Source organism: Equus przewalskii, chromosome 29, assembly GCF_037783145.1.
Source record: "Equus przewalskii isolate Varuska chromosome 29, EquPr2, whole genome shotgun sequence".
Taxonomy (NCBI): domain Eukaryota; kingdom Metazoa; phylum Chordata; class Mammalia; order Perissodactyla; family Equidae; genus Equus; species Equus przewalskii.
The window spans coordinates 32,265,849-32,292,453 of NC_091859.1; the positions used below are offsets into that span (position 1 = coordinate 32,265,849).

The following is a 26,605-nucleotide window of genomic DNA, read 5'->3' on the forward strand; positions in this document are numbered from 1 at the left end:
GGAGGGAAGGAGAGCAGGGAAAAGAGGCAAGAAAAGAGAGAAGCCCTTTTCCACCCTGACATGAAAGGGAGACAGTGAGAAGGCAAAGAGACTAGAGAACAGAGAGAGAAAGAGAGAGAGAGGAGAAAAAGGGCAGGAAAGACAGCTCTTGAGACCTTCTCGACAAAGGCAATCAAGTTGAAGGTCAGCTTTTGGACCAGCTCCATCTGGCATAGTGGGTCCTTCTAGCCAGCAAGGCAGCACCATGTTGGGGTCCCACACACCCACCTCCCCCCAGTCCCATTTGGGCTGTACCCCCCACACAGCATCCATCTACCCAACACTCTCCTGCACTTGTCCAGAATCACAGCCCCAGTGCACAAAACAAGAACTCACGTGGACTGGGCCCTGGAACCTTCTCAACAAGCAAGATGGTTCTTTCCTGGTTCCAGAGGCTGCATTAGAGCTGGTGAGGCAGCAGGCCCCACGGCCCTCGCCTCAAGAGGGCCCCAGGTTGAGAGCACAGCCCCAGCAGTGGCACAAATCATCCTTTGGCTAGAGAGCAGAGTAAATTTGCTATGGACATTATTCAAAGAAAATAAATACAGAAACCCCACAAAGGCGCCGTTCAATTGCTTTGCAAAGTCCAACTGCATGCCAGCAGATGTGGAGGCAGCCACAACTGCAAAAGGTTAATCCGATTGACATTTGGAGGGAGGGAAGAGGAGGACAAGAGGTTCCTGGCAAGGAAGGGTGGCTTCACCCTTTTCTAAAAGATGAGAGAAAGTAGGGAATTAAAAAGAGATCTGTTGTTGCCCTGATGCTACCAGCCATGCCCATGACATTGATCACAGAGAGCAGCAGCACGACTGCATATTGGATGTGGTGGTACCACTGGACTCATTTCTCACCAGCAAACATTGACTGTGTGGTAAGAAAGCTTGTGAGCCCGAGACTGGAATACAGCTCTTCACAGGCCAGGAGGAGGCAAGAGGGCACACAAGCAAAATACATGCCTGTCGGCTCACAGCCATGCATCATCCATACTGACTCCAACATAAAAAGTGGCTGAGCCCCATTAACCTCCCCCAAGTTTCCCAATGTGTCCTGTGGCCCATCGCAGCTGGTTTCTAACAAGCATTTGCAAAGGCTACAAATCCTCTCAACAATTAGCCTCCTTCTAGTCTCTGGGCCAGTCCCTTCAATGGTTCTGACATGGAGACAACAGGTGAGACCCCTAAGCAACCAGGAAGAGCCATGGCCTGGCAGGGTCAGCCCCTCTCTCTTCTCTAGGCAGCTCTGAGGACTCCACGGGAGCAGCTGTCTTCTTCCCTCTGCACCTACATTTCTCCTTCTCTTCACAGTGAGGAGTGTTATAATATCTGTATTATACTTCAAAAAGCAAGCATTTCCCTTGTCGTTTCCATAATTCATTCCTGAAAGTAAAACGTTTTGTGCCAAAAAGCTACCACAGAACCAATTCCCCATGATTTTTTTTTTTTGGAGGAAGATTAGCCCTGAGCGAACATCCATCTCCAATCTTCCTCTTTTTGCTGAGGAAGACTGGCCCTGAGCTAACATCCGTGCCCATCTTCCTCTATTTTATATGTGGGACACCTGCCACAGTGTGGCTTGATAAGCGGTCTGTAGGTCTGTGCCCAGGATCCGAACTGACAAACCCTGGAATGCCAAAGCAGAGCCCGCGAACTTAACCACTGTGCCACCAGGTTGGCCTCAATTTCCCGTGATTTTATATGAGAAAAGTTATAATTAAAATTATAAATTAAAATTATAATGAAAACTTATTTAATGCGTATGTTAAGCCAACTCCCTCCTCCCAATTTCCCAAAACGAAATGAAGACATCACAAACATAAAACGCCTTGTAAAGAAGTGACACATTCTCTTGTTAGGATGCGAAATGCTTAAAATGCTGCTTCTGATCAGAAAACCATTCATGCGGCTGTCGGTGAACAGCTTCTGTGCACACAGCCCTTCTCAGTACCAGCAACACCCAAGACCCCATCCCCATCTTGTCAGGGCTTAGAGGCTTCTCAAAATCTCTACATGTACATGATTCTGATTTTCTACCAATTGTATCTAGTAAGCAACTTAACACTTATTACGTTATTTTGTTAAAAATATTACAGTCATGAGCCACATGAAATTTCAGTCAACAATGGACCAAATGTACGAAAGTGGTCCCAAAAGATTAGTCCCACACAGCCTAGGTGTCTAGTAGGCTATACCATCTAGGTTTGTGTAAGGACCCTCTATGAGGTTCACACAATGACGAGATCGCCTAACAACGCATTTCTTGGAACACATTCCCATAGTTAAGTGAAGCACGACTATATGTGGATTTTTGCAACGTAAAAGTAAATTTTCCCTATGTAAACATCACCCCAAAAATGCGGTGTTTAGACACGCACGTTTTAGGAAGTTTGGATAATAGAGAAAAACAGGAGGCAGCAGCATTATGCACAATCACCAAAAGGGGAAAAACCCACATGTTCGTCCACAGGTGAACAGATAAACAAAACGTGGTACATACGTACAATGGAATATTATTCAGCCTTAAAAAGGAGGAAAGTTCTGACACAAACTACAATATGGATGAACCTTAAAGACATGTAAGCCAGATACAAAAGGACAAATATTGTATGATTCTACCTATACGAGGTACCTAGAAGAGGCAAATTTATAGGAACAGAAATCAGAACAGGTTACCAGGGGCTGGGGGAGGGAAAATGAGGAGTTACCGGTTAACGGGCACAGAACTTCTATTTGAGGTGATGTAACAGTTCCGGAAATGGATAGTGGTGATAGTTACACAACATCGTGAAGGTACTTAACGCCACAAAGTGTACACCTAAAAATGGACAAAGTGGTAAATTTTATGTTATGTATATTTTAAGACAATTAAATAAGAGGCACTCTACTAGGAAAATGTCAACCCAAAGGCCTGCTGTAGGGTGTGTGTTATCAATATCCGGATCTAGTGAATTTTGGAACGGGGCTTTCTTGGTGACACAGCAGCTTGTTAAATGGCACGCGGAATGTTAGAAAAGAGCTCTCATTGGTGAGAGAAGGTTTTCAAGAAATGTGGACTGGCTAAAGTATTTTAGAGATTCTCTCCACCTTTTCCTCAACAGACTGAAAATCTAGAGAGATTGGAATCACCATCCCTGGCCATGGCATCCTGAGAGTGATCCCAAAGCAGTCTTGATTCCAGCTGCTGTTTGGAAAGACTTCTGTTTGCCTTATGCCAGCCACTAGGACAACAGCCATGGTCCCTGTCATATTGCCATGCCTGCCTCTAGTGACCCTTTCTGCAAGATGATGGCCAGGACACCCAAAAGGACAGAAGGCAGAGACATCATTGGTATTTCTAAGGTCGCCTGAGTCACTTGGTGCCTACTGATTCATGAATGTACTGAGGCTGCGGTAGGAGGCCAATTCTGCCACCTCAAGCTTTTTGGCTGCTACTGTTACCTACAAAATCAGCTAAGATTTTTGTATGACCAAACTGATTTAGATAAACTCACCAAAAAATAAGCAGAAGGAGGTAGTCCCCCAGGCTCCCTTCCTACTATAAAAGTTTACACTTATCCTTATCTCAGAAATGGCTAGTTGGAGTCTTTGCACGGCTGGCACTGACTCCAGGGTGGAGGAGCAGGGATGCGGACAAAGAAATCAGAGTTTCAGACCATCATTACAGAGGGAGAGAAACAGATTAATTAAGTACTTATTGGGCATCTTCTCTGGGTGCTATATGCGGACTATATCCCCGATCCCAGCTATTTCAGTCACCTATGTTTTAAGTCCTTTGTGCTCTCTAGCCAATTCAGCAAAAATCACTTCATTACATAAAGTAGAGCCAGACAACTGAAGTGACTTTCTCAACAACTAGCCACTGCCTGATGCAGGAGAGGAAGGAACCATATATTCTATGATTTTTTAAAAAGATTTCTTCCCTAACATTTTCTTATGAAAAATTTCAAACACACCATAAAGGTAAAAGAATTCTACAGGGAACACATATATCCCCACACTTGCATTCCGCCATTAACATCCTACCATACTTGCTTGGTCCTATCTACCTATCCTTCTATCCATCCACCAACCTATTTTTTTTAATGCATTTCAAAATAGTCATCAGCCCACTATTCCTTTAGTATTATAGCATGAACTAGACTTCAATAATGTTTATATTTTTTTCTTTTGAGGAAAAAGGCACATGCAATGCAACTTACAGACCACTAAGTGAGTTCTGACAAACGCATACACCTGTATAGCACAAACTTCTTTCAAGACACAGAACATTCCGGAATGATGACAAAATTTACTCAAACTCCTTCCTAGTCAATCTGTGCCTGCATTCCCTATATGGAACCATTTTTCTGATTTATTTCCATTATAAGTTGGCTCTTTCTGTCCCAGAACTTCATCTGCTAGGAATCAAAGTACCTACTCTTTTGGGTAAGCCTTCTTTCACAGCATAACATTTTTGCAATTCATCCATGCTGCTGCATTTATCAGCTGTCCGTTTCTTTTTATTGCTTAGTGAGTGACACATCACTGGATTAATACCAGTATTCGTTTATTTTTTTTTTTTCTTTTGAGGAAGATTGGCCCTGAGCTAACATCCATGCCCATCTTCCTTCATTTTATACGTAGGATGCCTGCCACAGCATGGCTTGAGAAATGGTGCATAGATCTACGCCCGGGATCTGAACTGGCGAAACCTGGGCTGCCCAGGTAGGGCACACGAACTTAACTGCTACACCACCGGGCTGGCCCCGCTCTAGGACACCTACTGTGAAACGTAGTTTCCACCAAGCGGACACACCGTGAGATTACAGAGGCAAAAATGAAGACCAGGAGGTGCACCATCTCTTCTGCCGCCTCTGTCTTTTCTGGCAAGCATGAGTGAGAAACAGTCGCTTCTTTCCGAGGCATCTGTAACTAGATCCCGAGCTAATTGAGTATCCAGTTCTGAACTTCATGAGTATCAAGAAATACGGCGCCCGTCCTGCCCACACAGACCCCGGCAGACAGGGTGTGGTCTTCGCAGGAGGAGTTCTCTCAGTGGCTTCTTAGCCACGGCATCCCTGGTGGTCTGGTTCCGTGTGGATCAGAGAAGTGCTCCGTGCAGCTCTGAGCCCGTGCCTCTAGCTCTCCTAGAATTCTGCAAGGCACCTCGTAATGGCAATAAGTCCTTTTCTGTTTAAACTCACGCATTCTCTTGCCTGTAACTGAACTCTAATAGGAGAGTCCCATGGCTAATTACCGGCAGAGCTGGGATCAAGACCCAGATCTCTGTTCTTTCTTCCACGGTGTGCTCCCAGAGTCTCCCTTTCGACAATGTTCTTCAAAGAAGACAGACTTGAAAGGCCCGTATTCTATTTTGAGAACACGCACCGGGAATGAAATGTTTGTATTTCTTTGTCACCGCTTCCTCCGCCGACTGCCCCACACCTGCAGTTACGTCTACCTGGGTTGGTTAAACCGCTGCTCGGGAATCAGACACCTAGGTCCTTCCTAGACAGCACAGTGGTGACAGCAATGAGCATTTTTTTTTTGGCCTGTGCCTCACTACTGGAACTGAATTAATCATTTGTTTCTTAAAAGACTAAACTCACTCCAGTAAACAGAGAAGGGTACCATCTGCAGTGGCTTCTCACACTTGCCTACATGTGGACAAACCCTGGACTTGGAACCCAAAGATCTGGAAAGTTCAACTCAGCCACACCCCAGCTTGGGCCATTTATTGAACCTTTTTTGAGCTTCCCCTGCTCCAGCTCAACCAGCTTCCTGGTTGTGATCAACATGTATTTGGTCATTGTCCCCAGTTCCTGGCACAGAGCCCCTAAAACCCTTAGAATCTCTGGAATGGTAAGAGGGTCTTGAGTATGCTAATGAGATGACCGGTGGCCTGGAACCCCTAGCTAGCTTCAGGATGGGTATGGGTCACCAGAAAGACCAAGGCATGAGTAGAGGGTTGGAACTTTCAGCCCCAGCCCACCTCCAACCTCCAGGGAGTTTTGATGGGGGTCTGAAGTAAGGACAGTCTTGTGGGACTGAGCCCTTAACCTGTGGGGTCTATAATAACTCTGGGTAGTGTCAGAACTGAATTGAACCGTAGGACACCCAGCTGTTGTCCAGAGAGTTAGAGAACTGGTGTGAGAAGAAATCCCCATACATTTGGTATCAGAAGTTTTGTAGGTAAAAACATTCCAAGACTAGCTGTTCCTCAAATAAGACAAGCACGCGCCTGCCTCAGGACCTTTGTACTTGCATATAGTGTGTATCCTCATTTACACTCCAGCATCTACTCACAAAGCCTTCCCTAACACCCAGCATTCCCTGTAGCACTCATATGATTCAATCTTTTAAACCTATTTCTTCACTGACTATCCTCCCAGGGAATTTTCCACGGCAGTATTCCCAGTGCCTGGAATGATGACTTACAGTAGGACCTCAATAAATTATCTGAGGAGTGAATGAATGCTTGCCTGCATGTTTAATGAGGACCCAAGGTCCTCATCTATAAAACTGGGGTCACGATGCCAACTGTGGCTCACCATCATAAATATTAACTGAGACCATTTATATGAAGAGCCGCCACAGTGAAAACATGTGCCCAGCATGTGGTGGATGTTTGAAAGAATGTTATTGAGTCTAAGACAAACAGTTTTTCACATTCTAACATTTCGGAAGTCGAGAAGCCTCCGGAGATAACTGGGGACCACACAGCAGTGATAACATTGGAGGGGTCTCTTTTAAGGCTCTGCACCAAATGGTTGTGGGAAGGGGCAGGAGGGGACGGAGAACCAGATGCGGTGGCAACAGTCCTGAGAGAGAGGCCAGGGGGAGGCGAGCTGCACAGAGCTGCAAAGTGGGCTTCAGCGCCTTTGCGGGCATCTTAGAAGAGATCTGAGGCTCGCAATGGTTTTGGAGGATGGCACAAGGTACAGAAACACAAGACCATTTATATGAAGAGCCGCCACAGTGAAAACATGTGCCCAGCATGTGGTGGATGTTTGAAAGAATGTTATTGAGTCTAAGACAAACAGTTTTTCACATTCTAACATTTCGGAAGTCGAGAAGCCTCCGGAGATAACTGGGGACCACACAGCAGTGATAACATTGGAGGGGTCTCTTTTAAGGCTCTGCACCAAATGGTTGTGGGAAGGGGCAGGAGGGGACGGAGAACCAGATGCGGTGGCAACAGTCCTGAGAGAGAGGCCAGGGGGAGGCGAGCTGCACAGAGCTGCAAAGTGGGCTTCAGCGCCTTTGCGGGCATCTTAGAAGAGATCTGAGGCTCGCAATGGTTTTGGAGGATGGCACAAGGTACAGAAACACAGGTGGCGCTGACACCGAGTCAAGAAGAGATTCAAAAAGTGAGACTCGATATGAATAAGGTTTAGTAACCCCTGAACCAATATATTTGCCGATGTTCTCCCATATATGCAGGCATAGCAGTATAATATAATAAAAACCCATCTAATCAGGTCTAAATGGGCTCTTTCAATAGATATAAAAGATTCAAAGGGATAAGAAACCATTGTGCCACTGTTTAATTAAAAACCTTTTTAATTCATTGGCTTTATATAAAATAATGGTGTGTGCTACAATTGGCAGCATCTGAGATTAGGTCAAACAGGAAATTTCTTTGAAAGAAAATTGGGAAGAAGACTCCAAAGCACCCTCAATCCCCAATATTTCTCCATTGGTTCATCCACTGACTTAATTTCCCTGTTTTGAACTCCCCATGTCTATTTTCAGGCCCGACTTAAATTGCAGGTTTCACCTGAGGAAAGCAGCAAATCGGTGTGTTTCTTGAGGACAGTGGTTCTCGAAGGCTTGTCCCCGGACCAGCAGCGTCAGAATCATCTTGGAACTTGCTAGAAGTGCACATTCTTAGACTCCCCCTACCCCCGACACAAGACCTACTAAATCAGAAATTGGGGGCAGAGGCGTCGTTCTAACAAGCCCTCCAGCTGACTCTGAGGCACACTAGAGTTCAAGAAGCGATGCTCTGGGAAAAACACCTACCACCGGACACCCTCAGCTCGATCGCTCCAGTTTAACTTACTCACTGAAGTTTCTCTAAAACGTCCTGGGAATTCATCGTGCGCCAGGCACTGTGCTGGGGGTCGAATGCAATCTGAAGAAGTAGTACATGTGCAAATGACTAAATAAAATACAAAATGGGACCAAATGCAGGCTGACGGAGGTGCCAATACCACGCTCTGTTCAGGGGATGGATGACTGATTCTAACTCAAGAGTCCTGGTGGGCTTCTCGGAGGAGGTGGCAGTGGAGCTGGAACTTGTAGGGTGAGGTTTTGGACAGCTTTTCTATGACAGAGGGGAGAGACACTCACACTGAGGAACTAGGATGAGCAAAGGGCCTGAGCGGATTCAGAGCCCTGTGAGTACACAGGGCTGTCATTCAGCTGCACTCTACGAGCCTGATTAGTTCAACACTCCCCCCTTTGAAGTTCTCCCCAGGGATCCCACTTGTGGCAAGGACTGCCAAGTTGCTGAGCCATATCCAATCTCCCTTTTCTGCATAGGAACAGCACCTGCTTACATTCAAGGGGACAAAATAACCAGAGAAAAAAACTACATCTTACAGCCTCCATGGCAGCTAAGTGTGGCTGTGGGACTTCAGAAAGGCCACTCAGAGGCGGTCTGCCCACTGAGACATGTGCCCGTCCTGGCCTTCTCCCTTGCTTCCTCTTGGCTGCTGGCCTACAACAAGGACGTTGATGCTCAAGCGCCATATTGGATGTCCAGGTGCCTCAGCCTAGAGCTGAGGATGGCAAGGCTGAAAGGATTCTTAGAACCAAATGACACCATTAAACCACTGCACCACCCTACCTCCTGCCAACCTCCTGCCCTCTTGGATGTGGGAGAGAAATAAACTTCCCTCCGGTCTGTTATGGGGACCTGCTGTCATATGCTATTGAGTCTGTCACTGACACGCTGCTCTATTTCCATCGGCCTCCTTTTAAACTGAACAGCTCCAGGTTCTTCCTCCTCCTTGGCTGAACACCTTTACCCCCAACTCCTCATTTTCCCCTCCATCTACTGCCATTCCTCTTGAGAACATCATCAGAGACCCAGCCGACCCTTTAGCCTGACAGCAAAGTAAGGTACCATGCTGATACCCAAGCATCTTCACCCCACGGCGCCTGCATTCCCCTCTACACCCTCACTGCTCAAAGTGTGATCTGGGTACCAACCACATCTGCATCACTTGGGAGCTTGTCAGGAAAGCAGACTCTTAGGCCACCCCAGCCTTAGGAATCAGAGGCTGCATTTAACAAGATCCCAGGACATCTGTATGCCTACTACAATTTGAGGGACACTACTGTGGACATCATCGTCCTCACCCACAGCTGCTGACCTCCAGGACATAGATTGGGAAATCCATTCTCTGGCTACACCCGCCTGTGCCTCAGGTCTCTGGCTCCCTTGTCAACCTTTCCTACAAGCTTAAAAGCAACCTAAACTACCCTGAATTGCTACTCACTCTTCCCTGAACGAAATAATTACTTTCACACTTCCCTGCTTTTGTTTCTATTATCCCCTCTGCCTTTTGCCCTTCAAAACCTTTGACTACCTGTGGATCTCTCACTCACCCTTCAGTGCACTGCCAGGTCAGACACCACCTCCAGACCAGGAGCATTTTGGGGAGAGGGACTGAGTCTTTCCTGTCTGCAAGGTGGGCATCTGGAGCCCACGCCACTTACTACAGTGTGATCTTGAACACGAAGCGCCCTCTCTCTGGCTGAGTTTCTCTATCTGTAAAACTCGGACAATAACGAGACCTGCATTTCACAGGGAAGCTCTAAGAAGTCAAAGAGATGATAAAATGACAGCACTTGGAACAATGCTTGGCATGTGAGAACTACTTAATAAATGCTAGACGTTCATTCCATACGCCAAGCCCTAGCACGGGTGCAGACACGCAGTGGGCACTCAAGACACATTTATTGAATCTCACTTGCAGTTTCTGGACTGACTTCTGTGCCTTCATTTTCGCTGGGCTCATGCATCCACCACACCCACTCTTCTCCACAGCCCAGCAAAAAGCCGAATCCAGCCCCCAACCGGGACATTATTCAGATGAAAGAACATTTTCCGCAGCCATCCCAGGCCTCAGAGCCTCGTCAAGAAATAGAAAAGAAAAGCAATATAAATGTTAATAGGAAATCGTCTATTCGCTTTCACTTAGGTTAATCCGCTGCAGCTCAACAAAGACGGAATGAGACAGCTGAGGGGGCCAGAAAACACAGGACCTGGACATGCTGAAGCTCAAAGGACTTCAGTTCCCAGGAGGAAATGCAATTCCAGGCCAACAAGGCTGCCTGGAAATCAGGACAAAGGGCTTCTCCTTGGGACCTCTCCATGGTGCTAAGTGTGGTTCCTAACCTGGTCCGTTTCCCTGGACATCCATCAACCAGTGCCTACGAAGTACAGCCATGGGTCTACGTGGTACAGATAAGAAGGTGATTACCATTCATTCCCTGTCCCCAAGGACTACTGGGACAGGCAGACAAATAAATCCGCAATTATAATAGTGTGTAATGATGCTACGAAAGGCGTAGGCTGAAGATGTCAGGTAGGCAAGGAGGAGAGGCACATTACCAGGCCAACGGGGCAGGAGAGGGAGGGGGTGCAAGGAAGTCATCTCGCAGAGAAGACCCTGAGGCTGAGCTCTGCAGGGTGAAGAGGAATTAGCCTGGCAAAGAAGGCAGAAATAGGTGTCTCAGGCAGCAACAACACTAGGTAGAAAGACCAGGGAACTATACCAGGGGAGGCTGAATAACGGTCCCCCAAAGAAGGCCACTGGGAACATGTGAATGTTACATTACATGGCAAAAGAGACTGTAGGTCTGATTAAAGATTTTGAGATGAGGAGATGATTTTGGATTATCTGTCTTGGCCCAATGTAATCACAAGATCCTTATAACGGAGATGCAGGAAGAGTCAGCGTCAGATGAAAAGTCAACGTGATGATGGAAGTAGAGGTTGCAGTGGTGCGCTTTGCAGATGGAGGGAGGGGCCACGAGCCAAGGAAAGCAGGCAACTGCTTGAAGCTAAAAAAAGCAAGGATACTGATTCTCCCCCAAGAGCCTCCAGAAGGAGCCAGCCCTGCCAACACCTTGACTGTTGCCCGGAGACTGATGTTGGAATTCTGACCTCTAGAAGCATAAAAAAATGAATCCATATGATTTTGAGCTGCTAAGTATGTAGTAATCTGTTACAGCAGCAACAGAAAACTAATACATATACCTTGTTTGAAGTACATCTTCAGGAACGTTCAAGAAAAATGTCAGAAAAATGAAACCAACTGAGGAGATAGCCACGGGCAAATCATGAAAGGATTTGTGTACCAGGCTGAACTGCCATTTTATGCTCAATGTGGAGCCACAAAGAGAGAGATGATCTACCAAGATTGCCCATGCTACAGCACTGAATCGTCAAAGTTTTAGATCTTAAATCTTAGGGATTATCACATGTCTAATTCCCCATTTTACTGACGCTCATCTTTTTTATCATCAACTATAATGACTTTATGAAAAGAAGGAATAACCTATTGGTATATGTAACTATTTCCAGCCCTCCAAATTCCATTCGAATGTTTTCAAAGCTGCATATCTCTATTTGCAGAGCTATAATTAGGTATGAGTATGGACAGCCGGACGGCACTGGCAATTGGGAGTTTTCTCAAAAATCCTGGCCAGATGATTGCCATATGCCTGAAAAGTCCACCCTCAAAGAGAAGACCCCGCTCGCCTCCAGGAAGGGGGAAGGTGGCTAACACTGAGTGCTCACTGGGGGCCAAAAGCTTCGTGAACATTCCCTCACGGGCTTCTCTCATGAGGGATGACTATCACCATTCTGGCAAGCACCCTAGGTGCTGGGAGGCCCCCAAGTGTTTTGTGACCAAGCCCCATTCCCCAAGTACGGCTGTTGCAAGGCAGGAGCCCATCAGAGAAACCTGGGCCGAGGAGATAATCCGTCCGCCCACGGTCCCACCAGCCTCTGCCCAGTCTTTCTGCCTACACACAGAAAGGCCTTTAACCCTTAAATTCCAGCCAGCCTCCAGGCTCCTGGCCCTTCCAACCCACTACGTGCGTCACATCCTTCCCCACACACATACAGCTTCAGGGCCTCTGTCAGCTACACCGTGTGCCGAATGTCACTTGCTGCCAAAGGATTCGCTGAGGGGGCATCTAAGCAGCCCAGGATTTGAACAAGCTGGGTTTGCTCTGGCACTGCCAGCAGATCCCTGAGGCCACGGGCCTGGCACTACAGAGGTTCCAAGGCAATGCTCAAGGGACTGAGGCACTGATTTCAAAGATCACAAACTCTCTCTGGGACTCAGTTAAAATGGCGGGTTGTTGTCTTTGCCATTGCTCAACTCCCTGCCAAATGGGACACCCCACAAATTGAGGGCCACATACGTTTTCCATGCATCTGACATTCCTCATGGTCAAAGTGGGTTCGATGGTGCTAAAATCACCAAAAATGCCTGACGACGCTGGGCACGTGTGAAGTTTTCCATTTTGAGGTATTTTAAACCGCACCATTACGAACCAGTGTGACAGGCTCCACTCTGCCCTGTTCCACTTTTTCTCTTGGAATCTATATTCAGGGATGGTATATTCCTAAATATAGAATCATTGAGTTAAAGGGTATGCACAATTTATAGGTCTCATGATGAACTGGCAGTTCACTCTCCAGGAAGAGCCATGTGGGTGTCAGCAGCAATTCAGACTCAACAGTCACTGATTGGCCCCAACTCTATTCCAGCACTGAGCTATGCCCCTCCCTTCCGTTAGCTCTTTTCAATATCACACAGGGTCCACTTGGCCCCATCTGGTTGATGAGGAAAGTAAAGTCCCATAAAGGAAAGTGACTCGCCCAAGGCAATACCATTATTTTGAAACAGGGCTGGGAAAAGAATCTACGTGTTGGAATCATCCAGTTCTGTTGTACCTGCTAAAAGGTTCAGCTCTTTGCATTATCCCACACCATCACAACAGCTTTCATTTACTAAAGATAACCACAGGCCAGGCTCTAGACTGGGTACTTCCTTATATACACTACCACATCCATCCACGTCAATGAGGCAGGAATGATGACGATGCTCTGCTGATCAGGACAGCACCTACCGACCACTGAATGCTGAATATGCGCGAGGCACTGCGCACAGTACGTCACATTCATATATTCTTTTAACTCTAGAAATCTAGGAGCTAAGCATTAACATGCCCAGTTTAAAGATGAAAGAGCTGAAGCTCAGAAAAGTGACTTCCCTCAAGAGTTCCACAGATTACAGATGGAAGATGCGGCCATCAATAAATGGATCTGGACACAGGGCTGTCTTCAAAACCGCACTTCATCGCAATGCTAGACTGCCCCTAACAGTTAACATACATCAGGTGGGCGGCAAGGAACATTTCGAAAGAAGACGGAGAGAAAAATCAGCATTCCATTTCGGTCCGTCTTCCCTGAGAGGGACTGCCTGTGTGTAGTTTGATCAGTGCTGTGTTTATGTCAATGCCATCCGACTGGCTGCATACAAATGCGTGTCTCTGTCTTCTGAGGGCTGCTTCCCATTATAGCAAACATGGATCACAAGGCTCAGCCCACGTCTCAGCACAGGCCTCCAGCAGACCGCCTCCAGCGGCTAAAAGGGGCCTTCTCAGAGCCCTGGAGAGAACGGAAGGCTCCTTTCTCAGAGGCACGCTCTGCAGTGCAGAGGCGGGAGCAGAAAGGTGAGAACTCCTCGAAAGCAGAAGCAGCTCAGAATCAGGGGAAGAGCAGCAGGCTGGGAAAGAAGTCAGAGGTTCACGTCCCAGCTCTGCCAAGAACTCAATGTGTGACCTGGGGCAAATGGGTCTCGGCCTCAAGAAGACTAATAAAATTATTAAATAAATACATGATGTCATTTCAGTCTCCGCTTTGGAGCGGGGAGATTCTAGTCAAGACTGACTGAATAGCTTTAAGGAAAGGAAGTGATTCAGCAAATCCAGATAAGACGCCTGAGTCCTAGATCATTTGCACTATTAACCTACCACCTTAGAAGTTCTTTTCCTCAAAATGCACAGACTTTCTGCCCTAAGGCAGCTACCATCACAGATTCTTCCAGATTCCACATCAAGTCGCATCTTGGTATTACCGCAGACTGAAAAAGAAATCATTACTTGCATCACCAAGTCAAAATGCTGTCATCTCCAGGAGATCCAAAATTGATACCCAAGACCAATTGCAGCTGAATCCTGTTATGACTAATAAAGAAATGGGAGGGAGAAGGGGGAAGAGACACTGAGGCTTCCGTCCTCACCGTCCTGACGCTAGCCGGATGTGCCTTTCTCCTTGTCATCCTTCTGCCAAGTGCTCCCGGGAGACCTCCAGGACCACACCTACCCTCTGGCACATGCAGCCTGATCTTTTTACTGCGTGTTCATCAGTAAGATACAGGAAGTGCTCACGTGAAGAGGAAAAGCATTCAAGCTCCACCTAATGAAATTCGCAAAGTCAAGTTCGGCTTGCCAAGGGATGCTCTTTTCATTGTAACTTAGAAAGTCTCCAGGTGTTAACAGCTGGAAATGGTTGGAGGGCTTCTCTTGCTGGGGTTTATGGTGACACTTGCAGCACACAATCAAGACTTTCCAAGCATACAGGACTCCGGGCACACAAGCCCGCCTTTCTCCAATTGAGCTGGCTTCCCAGCCAACCTGACTGACTCCCTGCTCCCAGTTCTTTGGAATGAAAGAACTTTTTAAAAAATCAAGCTGCTTTGGGAAAAAAGTGTCAATTTGTAAATTCCCTACTTGGCCCTGTCTACCTGCAAAGACACAGAAAGTCTGGGGGAAGTACAAGAAGGGGATTTTGTTTCTCTTTTTAGTTTCCAGATGGAGCTGCCTCCCACTGGCTACCCACACACCCAAGTGGCTGATGTCACTATTGTGATTTTAGTAGTACCATGCGGGCCCTGGGGGCAAGTAGCCCCATCAGAATCAACAACAGTGAGCACATCTGAGAAAGCCAGAGAGAGAGAAACGAGGGAATCAACATGTACGTGGCTGTGAAAATGTCCACAGAATCGCCAAGCAGAGATCAATCAAATGGACATTTGTGCACACATGCCAACTGGACTGAGCCAAGGTCTTAAAGAGGTGGAGACAGTTAACCACGGTGATGAAGTCTGAGGTGCTGAGAATGATGCGGCCCCAAATATCACCCCATACGACCCTTAGGATCAAGTCCTTTGGCCATTCCTAGCATGAAGGGCTCAGGATTAATGAACACCATGGCCTGGAGGAGAAAAAAGTGCTTTCAACTGGGTATCCACAGAGTGAAGAGAACTTGCTGACACTGAATGGAGCTGCTATTTAAAAAACAATTTAGTAACATGACTGTGAGCCAGGCGCTGAGTCTGTCTATGGGGACAGAGCACCACAGAGGGTGGCTGCGGTGGTGAATGTGTACGTAGAGACCTGGATGGAGCTTCCAGTCTAAACCTGTTTTACTTGGCCTCGCCAGGATTCCTGCCGTGTGCCACACACTGTAACCTCAACATTACATTACAGGCTTCCTTGAGTCATTCCATCTTTTCAGGTGACTGTCATTGTATTAAGTTCCTAGCACTTCCTTAACAAAGTATCATAGACTGGGCAGCTAAAACAACAGAAATTAATTTTCTCCCAATTCTGGAGGCTGAAAGGCCCAGATCAAAGTGTCGGCAGGGTTGGTGTCTCCTGAGGCCTCTCTCCTTGGCTTGTAGATGGCCATCTTCTCCCTGTGTCTTCACAGGGTCTTTCCTGTGTGTCTGTGTCCCAATCGTCTCCTTTTATAAGGACATCAGTCCTATTGCATTAGGGCCCACTCATATGACCCCTTTTTACCTTAATCACCTCTTTAAAGACCCTCTCTCCAAATACCTCACATTCTAAGGTACTGGGGCTTAGGACTTCAACATAAGCATTTTTGAGCAGGGGGGACACAATTCAACCCACAACAGTCATTACCATCTTTATCCCACTGAGGAACATGAGATACACAGGAAGGTTAAGTAGCTTACCAGTGGGTCACGCATCAAAAAGCATGATACTGAGACTCGTACCCAGGGTCTAACTAACTTTATCTCAAGCAGTTATTCACACTGAGAATGCCGAAACTGCTCATGGATTAAAACTGCTCTTTGTTGAGCCAGCACCTGCCTGTCATAACTCATTCTCCTCTATTCAGGGCTGTCCAGACACCAGGGTTGTGCAGAGCTACCCATTCCCCATTGCAATGCACCAATTTTTAAAAATCTGCATTACAGGCCATTCAGCTGTGGGATCACAACCCTCTGGGAGGCCCCATTTGATTGATGCCTGCTCTCCAAATAGGATTTCATGCTTCCTAACAGCCTCTTGATGGGGCCTAGTGGCAAACCTTGCACATAGTAGTTTCCCGAGAAATATTTTCTGAATACATGAATGGACGTATGAATGGACGGAGTGGTCAAGGTAACCTCAAAAGACCCTTCCCAGTTTTCAGTATCAGGATTCTGCTCTAGGAGGTGACATTGGGGCTGCTGCTCCACGGCTGAGGATCGCATCTGACTCGAATCAGTACTTCCCTACAGTGTGTCTCCCTTCCATCCAGGCAGCACGTCAGGCCAGCGTCACCCACTGAAACAATGCAGTGATAAGAAGCTGTCCTTGAGAATAATGGCCTTTGCCCCGGTAGAGAATGATAGAAAGCCCTAGGATCAATTAAACTTTCCCCCGACAATTAATCCCAAGGCTACTTTGATGTGCTTTCCTCTTGCCAGATCCCTGCTTGATGGCAAGAAGAAGAAAACTTTCACCATCATTACCTAACTCCACTGTCCCTGTTGTCTACACTCCTGTTTGGAAAATGCTATTGTCATTCAACAAATGTCTGAGTAGCTCTTTAAGGAAAACTACCAGCCGCAGTTTCCAAAGAAGCAGAAGACAAGAGCTCATGACGGCAAGGCATTTACAAGCAATTCAAGGAGATAAAAAAATATTCAAGAGTGCAGAATAATGTAATACAAATTGTATTAATATGTGTTAAGCCTGTGAGGAATACCCAGTAACCAGTGCAGGGCTAGAATTTTAAAGAATAAAGGCTTCTCAGAAGGGAAGAGACTGTGAATCGGTGAAGCAAGGAACCAAATGGGAAAGTCAAACTGGAAACCGTGGCCTTGGCCCTAGAGAATGGCCAGGTCTGGGTCTCATGGATGACCATGGGCATGAACTGGCCGGGTGCTGAGCAAGTTAGGAAGAACAGTGGCATCAATTAAAGGCCCAGAAGCCATGCCATGTGTAACGGGAGAAGGGTAACAAGGAGCCGGGCTGGCTGGAGAAGGAAGATGGGCTGACAACAGCAGGATGCAGCAGGTTCCTGGCGGACTACGAATGGTCCTTTCAACAGAGGCATTTAGACTGGATACAGTGAGCACTGGAAACCCATTCAATTACCCTGAGCAGAGGAATAAAACGACGCAAGTGGTTTCTAAGGAATTAATAGCATTCCAACCGCCCTGCTTTGACTGGAGTAGAACAAATCAAGGAAGACGGCCCCAATGACAAGCACGATGACCCAAGGCTGGTGAGGAGGTCCTATATGCTAGGGAAGGAGACAGCGAAGTTCTTTAAAATCATGGGCGTATTTCAAAGGGCGCTCACATCTCAACAAAAGGTTATCAGAGTAGAATATAAATGTTGTATGACATTCCTCTCAAAAGACCAATGAAACTTTTTAGACATTTCCAAAGCAACAAATCACAGAGCTGAAAAAGACCTTTGATAGTAAACTGTTCCAAACTCTTACTTTAGAAAATCATTCATTCACCATTTTTTGAACCCCTACTGTGTACGAGGCACTGTGCTAGGTACCGAGCACGCATGAGTGTGCCAGGTATTATAAGAGTGGTAACGGGATGAGAAACACCTGACTCCCACTTAAATCCACAGAGTTACAGCAGCTTCACAAGGTGAACACGGTGGAACAAGGCAGAAGGGAGAAAGCCTGTGCTAAGGCAGGGGCGGTGCAAAGGGCGAGGTGCGGCCACGGGGCTCCCATATTTTGTGAACTGCTGGAGCCAAGGGTCCAAGTGGGGCTGCAAAAGGAGATGAGGAAGGCAGAACCTGAGACTCCGAGAGCAGACCGGATTGATCTCTTTCAAGGGTTTGAACCTCTGTGTCACAATACACTGCTACACCCAGCTTCAACCCAGAATCTCTCATACTTTCATTGAAACGTGCCCTAAAATACTGAATGGAATAAAAGTCTGGAGGATGCTCTGGAAACCAGGGAGATGATCCTCTTACTCTAGAGAAGTGAGGTGAGTTGCTCACAGTAGACCAACTCATATGATGCTGTTCAGGAAAAAGGCGTGCTGCCTACGGCCACATGAGATCAGCAGAAAGTGAGAAAAGAGAAGAGAGTAGGGGAAAGAAGGCAGAAATATGAGTTTTAATTATAAGTTACTTCTTTCAGATTGCAGAAAATAAAGAGCTCATGCTTGCTGCATAATTAGCGGTGTGCCATTTTATAGATGAAGAAATTGAGGTCCAGGGAAGCAGAGTAACTTGTCCCAAATCACCCAACCAGAAGAAGCTAATGCCAAGATTCGACCCCAGGTAATTTGATTCTAGAGAACTTTAACCACTCCCACTACCCCATTCAACAACCTTGTGGGGTGAAGAACAAGACAGCGGATGCTACCTTGATAGGCAAGCCAAAGAACCTGGAGGCCAAGCCTAACGCTGGACATGAAAGGCCTTGGGCCAGTAAAGATGCCACCTTCAAACGGAGAAATGGCCCTTCCCTGAGCATCCTAAGTAGTCTTGAGCCAGGCAAGATCAGATGGGTCATGGGACCAGAGGCCTTCAAGAAGAGAACAGCACAAGAGGGGCCCTGAGGCCAAGGACCCACTGGCTATGAGGCACAGCAGAATGACAGTCCAGCCACGAGGCAACCAGGTGAGCTACACACTCCACTATATCACTGATGGAAAATCATCAGGAAATCTCAACTTGGCTCCAAGTGTGGTCAAGACACAGAAAGGAACAGATGAACAACAGCTGTTCGGATGAAGAAACCAAGATTAGTTAGAGTCACGGCAATTGAGAGTGGGAGGAAGGGAGGGAGGGGGGAAGAAAGAGATAGGGGAGGGGGCAAGTGGAGGGAGGGAGGGATAAAGAGAGGGATGAAGTGATGGAGAGAGGAATGCAGGGATGAGAGAGGGATGAAAGGATAGAGGGAGAGAGAATGTGTGTGTGTGTGTACACACGAGGGTATCACGCATCCTACTAGCAAGAAAAGCTACTAACGTAGGAGTCTTTTTAAAAAGGAAGCAGAAGCGACAACAGGAAAAGAAGGGCCAGTAACCTTGGCCTCCAGGAATTTTCCTTCAGGAATTTGCCTCGCATGGCAGTTATACTCAAGGAAGGTGTAGCATAAATATTTGTTGATGGTGACAATGACAGCTACTCACTTACAGCCACCTAAACTGTGTCTTCCCATGGCTCATTTGTTTTCTGTTTCTCCTCAAAATCTCCCCTTTATGAACTTCTCCATCTTGAGAGCAAAATCACACCACTTGAGGGCTGAGATTTGCTAAGAAGCTTAGAGCTTCATTCCATACCTATTTTCTCATAATTAATCAGTTTTGTTTAAAAAGGAGGAGAGTGATAGATATATCTACGGACCAGGGAAAATGGATACAGCTTAGAGAACGATTATACATAATAGTCCCTGAAGGTTTAGCTGTTCGGATGATCATTAAAGAAATGAATGAAGTTGGTTTTAAACAAGGTTCCAGCACCTCCTGACTCCCCCAAATCAGAGAAAGAAAAATGAGAGGGCTATTTCCACTTCCTTCCGGAACCACATTAAAATGTATCCCTCAACAGGCTTTCATGAAGAACCTCCCCACCTCTGCTATGCCGGTAGTACATAAACTCAGGGCGCCATGTCTGCCTGCTGGAAGCACAGTAATGACAGCTTGGGGATCACTCATTACTGTGGTTATTAGTGGTTGCTTTTCAAACACACCAGCCAGCACACAGAGCTGGACACAGCAAACCAGGCTGACACCCTGATTAATCAGACAGTTCCCTAATTATCTAGTTGGTGGTTTTGTTTTAGACTTTTCTCTTCCAGGTATAAATTTCTTAAGTCTTAAATGGTAAATCCATGTATTTGTTTATGCTTCCTCCTTGATATTCAGCATTTAAAAAAGAGCCCCCACCTGCCAACAACAATGAACTGGATCATCTTGTGTACTGGTCCAGCCAACTGGGGACCGGCTCCTGCCTTCCTACGAAATGGGCTACTACAGCCGGAAGTTCCCACCATCCTACCGTTGTGAGGGACAGGGCAGAAATGGTCTCCCTACTTCGTCATGTGATCATGAGACTCCAATGAAACGAGAAAGTTGGTCTTTGCCTGGGAAAATTAAAGTGCCACCTCTGGAGTCAGACAAACCAGTTCAAATCCTGGCTTCCTTGCCTGGGCACACTCCTTCCCTCACTAAGCCTGTGGCCTCATCTATGAACGGGGGAAAAGAATTATACCTACCTTCATAGGACTAAATGAGCAAAGTCAAAATTGAGATAAAAGGCACCACACAACATACTGGAGATGGAGACAAGTAATAACCACTTTGGTCATATAAATGTGAAATTAAGAATTGCAATACAAATTTACTTGAGGAACAAACCAATCAAAGAAAGAAAAACAAAGAAACTGGAAAAATAATCTGCAATGTGCAGGTAAAATGGACTGTGGCATCGCCTCATATTGCTACCCAACTTGCTCTCACCTAGGTCTGTCATAGGCCCCACATACTTCTCCAGGAATGACTGACCACACACAGATCTCTGACCCATTCGAACCTCACCCTGGCCTCCTCAGCATCCTGAATCCCAACCTAAGCCACCTCAGACTATGGAAGGATGCAGGGTGACTACCTCATGTGTACTGAGCAGAGACCTCTGAAGACGCACAGAAGTGGCCTGAGCGAGGCATCTTTTGGATGACCCTATCAGAAGAGGCAGGCGAGAGGGAGTCAGTCTCTCGGTACTTTATCTCAGTTCATCACCACTCCCTTCTGAGTTTGGGCTCATTAGCCCTTGACTCAGACTGAGCAAGTGAGACTCCAGCAGGTTAACTTACTCATCCAGCATCACCTGGTCTACCCCCCAGGTTAGAAATTTGAACTCAGGTCTGATGGGCTCCAAGGTTCCCCGGCTCACTCCGGGCTATCCTTGGAATTCAAGTCACAGCCAGTGTCCTCTCACATCCGCACCAGGGACACTGCCAGAAGGACTTGTTTGCAAGCAGTGGAGAGAAATGAGGAAGGTGACAAAACAGAGGAGGGAGCCTGGCTGGGAGGCAGGGAGACCTGAACTCATGCTCAATGGCGGAAAGCCTTGGGCTTCCACTCTTTGTCTTTTGTATGAGAACCTTGGGCTAGAAGGAATCAGAAGTAGGACTGTTCCTCTAAATCGTCATTTTACACAATCAGAAATTGAGGTCCAGAGAAAAGCAGGCAGTTGGATGAGGTCACTCAGCAAGTTGCTGGCCAGATCAGGACTAGAACCCAGGGTACCTGCCTAATATCTAGGGCTTTCGTCTTAACATCAACATAAGACATGTCACCACCTACAGGTCATCTTCTTCTAAGCCCACTGAGCCCTCCCACTGCCCCTCAGAGGCGCCACAGATTCCTGCCATCCCGCTTCCTTAAGTTAATGTTCCTAAGGGCAGGCTGGTAACCAGATACTGGGGTAACATCTGGGTGACTAACCAGTCTCCAAGTGGTCCCCCTCGGCTGGCTGTGCTCATGTCCCCCACTGCAGATGGCCCTTTTTCTGAACTGCAAAGCAAACATTCCTTGATAGCTCCTCCCCTCTCTGGGAAAGTGGCTCCCAAATGTAAGTGGCATCAGAGTCACCTTCAGGGCTGGTTAAAAGGTAAGAATGCTGGGCCTCACACCTCCAGGGCCTAGGCTGCAGGAGGCAAGGGTAGAACCCAGGAATTTGTATTTCAAACAAGCTCCCAGTTCAAAAACTCTCTCTTGAACTCTGTAATCCAGCAACGTATGGCGAGGATCACAAATCAGACCCCATCGGCAACTCCAGTGGCATCGGACACATCAAGCTCAAGTTGCTACTCTTTCAGACACAGCTCAAATCTCTCATGTGATCGCAGACAGATGTCACTGAGCAAAGGACCCGCACTGACATGCTGTGGATCCTAGCTGGCAGCAGGCTTTCTTTCCCCTGTTCTGAAACCAACACTAAGAAATCTCTCTAAGGAGTTACAAGCCATCCACAATTTATTTAATTTTGAGTTAATTCTCCATCACTAACTACTAATTCCAACTTCATGTTTCCCTCTAGATAAATTGTCCCAACTCTTTGCACAATCTACACTCAAATTTCCACCTCATTCCATATACTTATAATTAAAACAGGTAACCCTTCCTTTGTGAAACAGAGGCAAACCTTCGGATTTATTTCCATAAAGTCACTCCTATGTCCTAGCATTACCAGGAAATAAAAATACAATACATCCAATTAGATTTGAATTTCAGATGAACAACTAATAATTTTTTTAGCATAAGTATGACCACGCAATATTTGGGATATACTTCCACTAAAAATTGTTTAGATGTTTATCTGAAATTCAAAGTTAACAGAGAGTCTTGTATTTTATCTGGCAACGCTACTATACCTGTGCACTCATTCAAAAATATATATTAAGCCTCTACTATGTGTTACTTGTTACAAATCTAAGACATATAGGCAGGGGTGTGTGGTAAATATTTAAAAACTAGCTGTTGGGGAGGGGATGATTTTTAGTGTTTGCTGATGCTTAGAGTTCCTGCAACATCTCGCAAATAAGAGGAGAAGAAAAGAGCTGGAGAGATGCCCATCCGGACCATCAACATTACTGAGCTACAGAACCTATGGCAACAACCACCTACCTCTAAGACCTTGTATGGTGAGACAAATGCACTCCTACTTGTTTAAGCCACTGTTAGTTGATTTTCCTGTTACCAGTACTCAAATGATTCCCAATTGATACACAAAAGACACTCCTCTAAGCTATGTATGTTATATTCTGCCTCTCCAAGCAGACCAAGTTGTTTCTGTTTCGGGGTCATGATGATGGGTCTCTTCTTTCCTCCCTTCCTTCCCTTTCATTTACTCATCCATCCACCACCCATCCATCCATCCATCCACCCACCCAACACTCACAGTGTACTATTTATTTATTTATTCTACTGTAACATCCAATGATGCAATTCTCTAGAGCTATGAAGAAACATCCCAATTAGTGCCTCTGCCTGACTCTCTGAGAGTCAATCACCAATGTTTTCCATCAGGGACCTGTTATCCAATAAAATTTTGTAAATCTGCTCTCAGCTGCTACCACAGAGTAATGGCTTTTTCCCTCCAATATTGATAAGGCCCCAGTCTCTCTCCTGACCCAGTTCTTCTCAACTACTCAGTACTTCCTTGGGGTCAGATTACAACTCTGTAAAAATCAAAAAAAGCCACAGAGGAGGCCTTAAATGGACCAATAAATCCACTCAGGACACTCAAGTACCTACAGTGGGACAGGAGCGCTCTTAGCCACAGGTGATCTGAGGAGGCCGTTGACCCAACAGACGTTCCTTTTCAGGACAATCCTAGGCACTAATGACTGTACTTAAGAAACCAACTGGCACTTATTTCTCTCTCTGATGCAACAAGTGAAAAACGAAACTTAATGCATGAAGGATAAAGATTACCAAAACCACACATGGAAGCATTTAACTAACCATGTCCTGAAATTTCATTTCAAATATATTCCTTCAAAGTCACTTTGTCTCAAAGAGCCAAGCTGTCCACCCCCATTCCAGTCCTCCTGTGCCAGGCCTCCCCACTCCATTCACCATTAATTTCCCCCTCTGAGAGATCCTTTTCTTCTTGTCATCACTCTGATTCCATGCCTTCCATCTCAACTCCAAAGCTTTTCTCTTTCTAATATCTAGGTTCCTGTAATACTTTGTGAGAGAAGCCATTTAAAATAAGGCTAGTCACAATACTGCAGGTAGACAACCTTTTCTGTCTCACTGCAGACAATTCTAGGCACTACCTATACTTTCTCTTCAATCAAGCCAAATGTGCTATTATTTATCATCAGCTCACAGTCTCTTATTAGCACACTGACTTAACTGCATCCAGAGAGCAAATGCCCAAGGATGTTAATACCTGGAGGTACTGATGCAAGAGGCAGACCAAGCCAGAGACCCACTCTTCTGCTCTGAGGACTCCTGGCCAAGCCTGGTCCATCAGAACCACAGCTAGCTTACCGGAGTACAACACTGTGCAGAGCCAAACCAGATGCTGGCGAGAAATCTAAGACAGTGACCAATTTATGAGGGGAACGAGGTTGGACAAACTGGAAGGCGCAGAATGAGGCTAAGAAAATAAACAGACAGGAGGCTCTTTAGAGGAAATCTGTGCACACGGAGCATAATTAATTAATGTGTTGACTGGACTCCCAGAGGCTATCGCAGAAGCTGAAGCCATGATCATTTTTAATAGACTCAGGTTCTTACTGGGTGGAAACAAGATGAGCCAAGAAAGAGCTGGCTGGCCACATGGCCAATGGACTGAGCTCTTTCCATCCTGATCCATAATTATTGTACTGAGAGGGAAGTGGCTACCCCTCCTCGCAGTTCCAATTCACCACCATTTTTAGCTTCAACTCAGTCTGGGATTGCACCATTTAGAGGCAACCACCTTAAGTCCTAAAGTCTTAAACAAGTCCGTCGTCATCTGAGTGTCCTACTCTGACTCTGCCCTCCCCTCTACTGATTGTGCCAGCCAGGGACCCCTGATCCAAGATGGTGGCTGGGGGCTTCAACCAGCAGTGCTGAGCCAGTCACATTTATTCTTATGGAAACTTTAAATAAGGCACACAAAGAGATGTGCTCAATGGTGGTTGTGCCTAAGCTAATAGGTCCTACAGATTTGGGACTGGACGACCATTTTGGGTTGTGCAAAAGAAGAAAGAGCAGAGGAAGCTGGTCAGAAGAACACAGCTGATGAATGAAGAGAGGCAGATAAGGAGAGAGTATGGGGTGGGGGGAGCGAGAGCGAGAAAGAAAGACAGTAAGAAAGTCAGAGAGAAAAGATGGAGAGACAGAGAACTGGAAAGAACCCATGGCTTCTTACATCCTGGAAGAAAAGGCCTCAATTGTTAAATTTTCAGGTAAAAACTGAGCTGTCCTTCTTGCTCCTGGGTTTTCGAGCACGTACTTCCATCTATACATGACACCTCCATCCCCTTTTCAAACTTGAGCAGGCCTGTATGTCCTGCAACTAAACATGCAGGATTAAAACTTACATCAACAAACACTCTTCTTGAGCTAAGTGCAAAGGTTACTCTCCTTTTAAAATCAAAACATGCCTTCATTCCACAAACGTTTGTCAAACATCTTCTACGTCTTTGACCTTGTACTTAGTGCTAGGTTAGAGAAATGAATCCAAACACAGCTGGTACCCACCCACAGAGAGCAGAAAACAGAAGGGAGATGTCCATGCACACACAATTACAATACGGTCTGGTAAGTGCTATTTATAACTAATGTTAGCAAGGGATCAAGTGAAAACACAGAGCTTCTGCCAGGCAGCGGAGGGGTGGGCCTGGAAGAAGCATCATCTGAACCAAGTCCCAAGAAGAAACCAAGAATCTAGTAGGTAAAGAGAGAAGAGAGGGCATTCCAGTAGCCTGGCTCCTGTGGTATACTCGAGCTGGCTCCCACTGGTGGGGGAATTTACACCACCGAAATGGGCAAATATTACATAGCAGGGCCTTTCTTATTCTTCCTTTTCTGAGAGTTAGTGTACCAGTGCACACTTGGAGGTCCAAGGTCCAAAGGCTAGAGAAGATGGTCAGTGGTTAGACAAGGTTGAAATGTAGAATGTCAGAGGAGGAATTGACTAGAGATAAAGCTGCATGGTGGACAGGGGCCACACAGAACAAATCTTTGCAGGCCATGAGAAGTTTAGAGTGTCCTAAGCTACTGGAGGGTTTTAAGTAAGGAAGTGAAATGGCTGGGTAGGAGTGACCTGGTTGCACAGTAAAAGTGACTCTGAGATCAGGAGTTAGGTAGAAGAAAAAGGACTGAACTGGGAGTCACTAGCTTTACACCGAAATCCTGGCTATCCAGCTGTGTGACCTTGGGCAAGTCACTTCACCACAGCAAAAGCATCTACTCCTTCTGAATTTCAACTGTCTCATTCCTTGAATAAGGGCAAAAACATGTTTTCTCAGGTTTATCATGAAGACTCTGTGAGAATCTGAATATGCAACACTTGACAATTATGGGGGATTCCTATCGATTCATACAACTTAGAAATTCCCCACTTAACTTAGAAGTCTGGCTGAATTGGGGCAAAGAAAAAGAAAGGACAGAAACCCATGAGCACAAAGAGGAAATGCTTTCATGAACATTTCCACGAGTGTCTTGAAGCGGCATCTTTTAAGTCAGATCTAGGCTCCCAATTCAAGA

At 46.3% G+C, this 26,605-nt stretch overlaps 1 protein-coding gene and 1 non-coding gene across 6 annotated transcripts in view; both read right to left on the reverse strand.

Moving 5' to 3' along the window:
* Nucleotides 1-26,605, reverse strand: part of LARGE1 (LARGE xylosyl- and glucuronyltransferase 1) — a 548,747-nt gene that overhangs the window by 342,907 nt on the left and 179,235 nt on the right. The window lies entirely within an intron of this gene.
* LOC139080401 (small nucleolar RNA SNORA76) lies at nucleotides 12,195-12,332 on the reverse strand. Its single transcript, XR_011534886.1, has one exon. It is a non-coding gene; the product is annotated as a small nucleolar RNA SNORA76 (small nucleolar RNA).